Raw genomic sequence first — 7,431 nt, forward strand, 5'->3', positions numbered from 1 at the left:
CACCCCTCACTGCCATTCATCAGCAATGGAAAGGGAGACAGTGCCCAGATCTCAAAGGCAAAAATACTCACTGAACCACGCTAGGCTTCACCGTCTGTCAGCAAGCGGTAGGCTGCAGGCTGGGACGGCAGCAGGGGCTTGAGAGCTAAGGAGGGACCATCAGGGTTAGCCAGGTGCCCCCACACATTGCATCCCTGTGCTCCGTTCTCTCTGAAAGTTAGCTTTAAAACACCTGAAAAGACAAACACAGACAACTGTGCTAAAGTGTGCTCCTTGGCATCTCTCATCTCATAAGTCTCGAAGGAAAGACCCAGCGTATAAACAGTATCACTCCCTCCAGTTTTCAGTTAAGGATAAAAATCCAACTTAGCATCTGATTTGAAGATATGAGACTATAATTAAGCTCATTGCTCTATGAACTATACTAAACCCCAGAATATGTGATGTAAATACTGTTTGCTATGTATATTGCAACATAAATGGCTTTTAAAATGGAAGAGGCATTTACCTGGCAGCAAAAAAAAACACCTGAACCAACTTTTTTGGAAAAGCCCGAAGCCACACTTCATGCAGAGTGCTCTGTAGCTAGAAGTCTTCACCACCTCATGCACACACACACGCACACACACGCAGAGGCACACTCCTGCTGCCGCTGCCGCGCAGCACAAGCCGGCAGCATAGGCGGATCTACCGCCCCTCTCCTCACACGAACTGTTCCCAGGGCTCAGTAAGGGTGCTTTGGCAAAGAGAGTCTCCAACTAAGGAACTGCAAAGTTACCGCATACAGACAGGCAGAACAAGAACTGCTCCCACAAGGCTCGATGACAAACACTAGGCAGAGAAGAAGAAGAAGAAAAAGAAGAAGCATGCTTTCCCCTTACCTATTGCTTAGGCTAAAACACTGAGCAGAGTCTTTAGAGAGCCCAGACACTGGGACCCAAAGGGCAGAGGACTTTCAGCACTGTCACAGAGATCCCAGCAAAAACCATCTTCTCCCTGTCTTTTAGCATAGTGTAAGTCTCCAGCAGCTCAGCTCTCCAGCTGCAAACATCTCATTAGACTAATGCATTCAGCACAGGCAGAAAACTCGATTTACCATAGCTACAGCAATGAATTTCCATTACGATGACAGCTTCAACCACATCATGTCCGGAAAAGCAGCCAACCACTGCCTTTTAAAGAACACACGCATTTAACACGCAGCAAACGAGGCCTGCGTGGTGGGTTTCCTTTCTATTTGCAACTACATTGAGAAAAGAAATTGCCATTTCTTTTTATTTCAAGAACTCTGCAACCTGAAAGGTAAAGGCATTTGGACTCTTCCCACCTTTCAACCCCCCCTCAAAACAGCACTATCTTTTGCAATACAGTGCATTGGGCTGCAGTGAGAAGAAGGGGTGTTTGCAACATTTCTGGTCTCACTACCCCTCCTCTGTTGCCATGGAAACCAGACTGTAGCATCAGCCCTTTGTCCCACTCCTGCAGCAGCCTGGCCTGATGCTGAGCTTATGTGATCTGCCATGTATTGGAAGGACCAGTCACTTAGTTTTGGATAATTTACATGGAAATTGGGGGAATAGCTCTTGGAGTCTTTTTGCTGGCAACACTAATGTGTGTACAGTGCTGTTCACTCACACACACAGGTACTTGTACACAAGCACACAGAGTCGGCTGTGTGGAGAATATTACAGGTATGGCCAGACAACGATATCCGTAATATACAGAACTATCAGTTATCGCAACCATGCCATGGCATTTGGACAGAATGCAGGAGTGGCTTTTCATTGAATTTCCAGTCACTCATCACAGAAGGCACCAGATCTTCCCTTATTTAGCACAACACTAGCAGCTCTCACCATCAAAAAAAAATTTCTGCAGTACATATGATAAATAATGATCATAATAATCCTGCCATGCTCCATTGACTGTGCTAGATCAAATTATCCCAGCAAAGGGACTTGTCACAGTTGTTTGTGAGTGCTGCACAGCTCCCCGCTGCCCACTTCACATGCTCACATATATTGTTACTCAGTATTCATGGCAACCAAATGTGTTCCTCACCTCTTTCTTTCCAGTCCCATGAGTGCCTCATCAGACAGGCTTGCAGCCGCAGCCACTGGTTCTGCTGGTTTCGTGCTTCCTGTATAGTTTTGTGCTAGTCAGGCTTTATGGATTTTAGGGGAGTTACTTTCGACTTGCCACTACAAAAGATGAGATGACTGTTAAGCCTGTTTTATTTACCAAGGAAGGAGAAGCAAGAAACTACAAATCCTGGACCATCTGTAGCAATAAGCGCCTGGGTTTTGCTGGTGCCCCTCCCTGGCAGAGAGGAGAAGGGCAAGCACCTGCCCACCAGTGACTGACCAAGGTGAGATGCTCGAGCTCATTCCGCCAGTCCCTTGCAAGTCCAGGAGGATGGTCAGGGTATTGTTTCTTACAGTTATGGCTAGAGAAAAACTCTGTACATTTAAAGAAAAAAAACTCTGAGGTTTGGAAAATTGAGGATAAACAAAGTGGTATCTGTTGTCTTTTTTTTTTTTTGATTGCATTGCTATAAACTTGACAGACATTATAGGTGTGAAAAAATACATTCACACAGAATTGAAACAACTGTTTTCTGTCTCCTGCTACTGATGTATGAAACCCATGGTGCTTGTGAACGCACTGGATAAGGAAGTACACAAAGGCTCCTCAGCCCAACCTTCATCCTGGCAAAGACCTGTAATCCCTCTTTTTCCCTCTTCTCTTTTTTCTTTTTTCAGTGGGCCAGCATTCATGGATTCCCACACCAGAGTAAAATAGAGGCAACTGAAACACCATGCAAATTCCTTTTTTAAGTTCCCTAACAGGATAAATGGGGAAAAGTACTAGTGATTACATAAAATTGTGACAGGATCTTTTAAAAAGCCTCACTTCTCTTGTAAGCCATTTAAAATTTTGAGCATGAGTCTTAACCATGTCACATTGCCTCCACAGATGCATTTCTGCTGTGGCTTGTCACACCCGGTGCTGTTGTTTGTGTCACACCATGTTACTGATATCATTTACCACGGCACAACCTCACAGCACGGAGGCATCAGCTGTGGCCTCTCACAAAAAATATCATATTAATACAATGCAACACAAGACCAAAGTGGAAATTTTGCTTTTTCATCACTGCTGTGGTTAATGCCGTGTGTAATTTTGCAGGTCTCAAACCAGACAAATACCCACTACTTTGGGAGCAAGTTCTGCTCAGTGAGGGATTGAAGAATTCCTTGGATTGTGCTCTTTGGAGGGCTCATTTGACAGCCTTGAATTTAAAGTTTAAAGAGTCTTGAATTTTGGTTTAAAACATACAGCTGATCTGGAGAGCAGCTTAACAGCTGAAAGCAAGGGCAGGTGAATTAGTGTTGGGGGAATGGTTCAATGTATTTACATCTGCTATGGAGTCAAATCCAAGGCTCATTCCCAGATCTCAGGCTCCACAAGAGAGGAGTGAAGGGCACAGGGAGTGAGCCAGAGATGGAGCCAAGGGGAACAGTCTGCCTGTGTGCTTGTGGCATGCTCAGATGAGTCTCGGAGCCACCTGAGCAGCCATGGTCACCCACTGGTTGCTTCAACCCAAGGCTGGCCCTTCCACCCAAGGCTAGTTCACGTGGTGTGAACACACACACAGACTTACCTGACATTGGGGTGAGGAGAAGAGTGGATGGAGGAGGTAGGGGAACTTTAAATTGCTGCCCGAGTAAATCTGCCAACCAAACACCAGAAATATGGTTGAGCAATTTAATCACTTGATTAATTTCCAGATAAAAGTGGAAAAGGTGATAAAGTGGGTGGGGGAGGGAAAGAAAAGGTCTTGTTTATGTGAGGCATGAGATGTCACAGCCTCAAAAACACTGAAATACTTTCCTCTGGTAGCATAAGGTTTGCAAATGAAGATGACACTGCAGAGGAATATTAAGGATCTCTGCACAGAGAGGCAGGCAGCAGCAGAGCAAGGAAAACAACTGAAGCCTCCTGCCTCCTGTTGCTGCTTCCCCAACTATTTGAGCCACAGGTCATCATCAATTTCAAAAGTAATTTTTTTTAAATACAATCCTCTTCATTGTGTCCTCCATCCACTTCCATGCTCTTTTCATCAGTACCCTGATATTTGTATTTCACCTATTTTGTACTGATTATGTTTCAACCGTTCCCTCCACTACTTGGTCTTCACAGCCTCCTTTGAACAGGAACAGCCACCCAATGTGGGCTTTTAGGGCAGGTGATAGTACAGTGAGGAATGGAGGACCAGGGTTTTAATGATCAGCAGGAAGGCAGCTCAACACTCCGGGTTTGGACACGGATTTTTAAGTGCTGGATTAGCCCCTCGTTTGTCTGATCTCCTGGGCACAAGGGCTTTGCTTGCCTGCCTCCGGACTAGATGGGTGTCTTCTGTGCCACATACATAACTTTTACCATCACATCTGAAATACCAGCAGCCACATGAAAGCCCTGCTATGCTCTCTGCTGTAGGCTCCTCTTTTGGTAGTTCCATTGGCTGGAGTCTCAGATGCCCAGTACCACCCATGTAGCAAGGGAGAACAGGTAGAGGAACAGCCCTTATCCTCAGGTAATTTCTGTCATTCCCCCTAGATGTCCTGAAACAGCCTCAAATTGGGACTGAGCCACCAGCTCTTGCTGAACTGCCCAAGCCATTTCAGATAGAAGACAAACCTGGCCATGATCCGGGCTTTGCTGAGTATCACAGAGGACCATACTGGATCCTGACCTTGCACCATTGTCACACCTCAGCCACAGGCTCCGTGGCACAGCCAGCTCTGCAGCCCTGTGCAGACTCCTTGGAGACCTGGGCTCTGTGGCACAGCCAGCTCTGCAGCCCTGTGCAGAGCAGTTTGGCACACATCACTCCACCACCCTCCATCCACCACCTACATCAATAAACTCACACAGATTGTCACTTTATTTCAAGCATTACGCTATAATTTAAATAACTTGATTCTTTAAACAATTACATTCAATTACCTTCAGATTTCCGCAAAATCAGAAAGCATTCAGGGTAAGTGAGAAAGGAAATTAAATATCCCAAAACAGCCCAAGCATGTGCAGCCTTACCTGCTATTTGGGCAGAAGATGAGCAGGGCAGGGGAGGCTTGGAGCACATCTTTCCATCTGGCTGCAGGGGTGACATTCCCCCTGTCAGTCACTGCAGCACAAATGGCAGCTGCCTGCCCAGGTTATGCCCTCTATGTGATTTTCCCCTGCATCTTTATTAGGCACTTCAGTTTAATAAGATTTTTACCTATAAATCTTTCCGGATGATGAATCAATCTCATGCCATCCACCCTGACCCTCTTCAACCTCCCCCATGCTTGCATAGATACAGTTGGTTAAGTTATGATGGGGTCCAGTTTAAGGGAATGAATTTAAACAATTACCTTAATTACAAGAGCAGTATCATCTTTCAAGAAAGCGGGTCTCCAAGGAGGACAGCTGCTGAGAAGTCATTTAGATGCGTGAACCTTTGAAAACAGAGGTGAGAGGAGCTGCGACTCCAGCCCTGGCTGCCAGCATTCCCTGCTCACACCCCAGCTCCTTCCAGCTTGCCCAGGAAAGGAACTGATGTGTGACAGCAGCTCTTGGGCAAGCAAGAAATCCCCAGGTTGCCAGGGCCCCACACCCCTGCCAGTCACCCCCTGCCCAGTCCAGCCCTGGAGGTCACCTTTTGTTTAGGCACTATTGCTAAATGGAAGTAAAGCCACAGAGACTTACAGACACACTCCAGCAATCTGTGCAGGAGACTGAGCTGAAAATTAAGCACATGCCCAAGGCAAAGAGAAATCCCAAATACAAACCTGGTAGCAGCCTGGATGGGCAAGGGGTGGCAGGACAGGATTCCCATCCCGCTCAGATCCCCACTGAGCCCAGCCTGCACCCATCAACTACCCCACAGCCCCCTTTGCCCCAAGGATGTGCTCTGGACCTGCTCTGCCTCCTTCATCCCTGGCACAGCAGCCCCTGCAAGGTCACCCAGCTACCTCCCCACCCCAACTCACTGCTCGCTTGAGGACATGATTATTTCCCAAATCACTAAACATCAGGAGCCGCTTTGTAATTTGCTTGGTTCTTTATTACATTTATTGATTTTAAAATATTTTAACGGCTCGTTTATTGCTGTGTTAAAGAGCTCAGAAAGGCAATAAAGCCACACAGCATCCTTAGTGATAAAAGAAATAATCCCTTGAGCTGCAGAAATCATGCCTTCTCCCTTCCCTTTTGAGTTTCTTTCAAGCAAAAAAAAACAAGAGCAACTACCCCCAGAAGGCCAAGTGCCTGGGCAAAATCCCATACACCCAGAGTGGGCAGGTAGAACAAACTGAAACAAGCTGTAGTCAAAACTCAGGAGCTCCAAAGCAATCTGCTGCAGCTAAGAAACAAAGAAACCTTATTCATCCCCTAAGGTTAAGGTGCTTGACATACATAGTCATTTTTCATATATTTTATATATAACTGAAGAGGTTGGCCCTGGACCATCTCTGTCTGGCCAGTGTCAGCAGTGATGATAAAACAGTGATGCACCTCCAGGTCTGGAGCAAGGAGCTTGCACCAGTGCTGGCTGGGGTGTAAAACACTAACTTGCTTATCTGCAAATATTTAGGAGTCCTGCTCTCCCCTTCAGCCCTGGTCCCACTTCCAGCATTGTGCATGTCACCCTGTGAGGTCACAGCCTCACCGTTCAGCACCTGAAGGTAGATGGAGGCTTCACCCATGCTGTCAGCAACCCAGCAAACCCTCCTGTGAAGGGACAGAAGTGGCAGAGGGATGGCCTCATGGGGATGTATCTTGAGCATCTTTCTCAAAGAACTTGCCTCAAAAAGCCTAACTTTCTGCACTAGAGATAACTGGGTCTGAGCAGTAATTAAAAAAAAATCCTCCAGGTGAGGCTTTTTGTTCCTTGGATTACTCTGCTGTTTCTACAGTCATTTCCATCCCAGAGTCTCTCCAGGCACTTAACCAATTAAACACCTACAGCATGGCAGCTGCCGGCAGCTCCCTACTCTCCAGTGCGAGACCACGGCCAGCAAACCCTGTTCCTGTGTGAGATACCACCAGATTTCATTGACTTAGCCTCCATTCAGCACACATGTCCGTGGTCTGCTTCCCTGCGAGCCTGGCTCTGCCTTAGAGGTGCAAAGCCCGAGCTGCTGGGCTTGCCGCATGGATGTGATCAAAAGAGAAGCAATGGCAAGCTGTTGTTCAGCAGAGGGGGCTATTCCCCCTCACCAGCAGCTGCCACAGTGCGTGCCATGCCTTTGTGTGGGCTCTTCCCCCTCGGGCTAGGGCAGGATCACACTCTCTCTAGCTTCCTCCCTTTCTTTAGGTATGGAAAACTTCTCTGGCCCTAGGAAAGCAGATGTTTTTCCCATGAAAAAAAAAAAAAAAAAA

The sequence above is a fragment of the Lepidothrix coronata genome, unplaced genomic scaffold (genome assembly GCF_001604755.1).
Source record: "Lepidothrix coronata isolate B3197 unplaced genomic scaffold, Lepidothrix_coronata-1.0 Scaffold5, whole genome shotgun sequence".
NCBI classification, from domain to species: domain Eukaryota; kingdom Metazoa; phylum Chordata; class Aves; order Passeriformes; family Pipridae; genus Lepidothrix; species Lepidothrix coronata.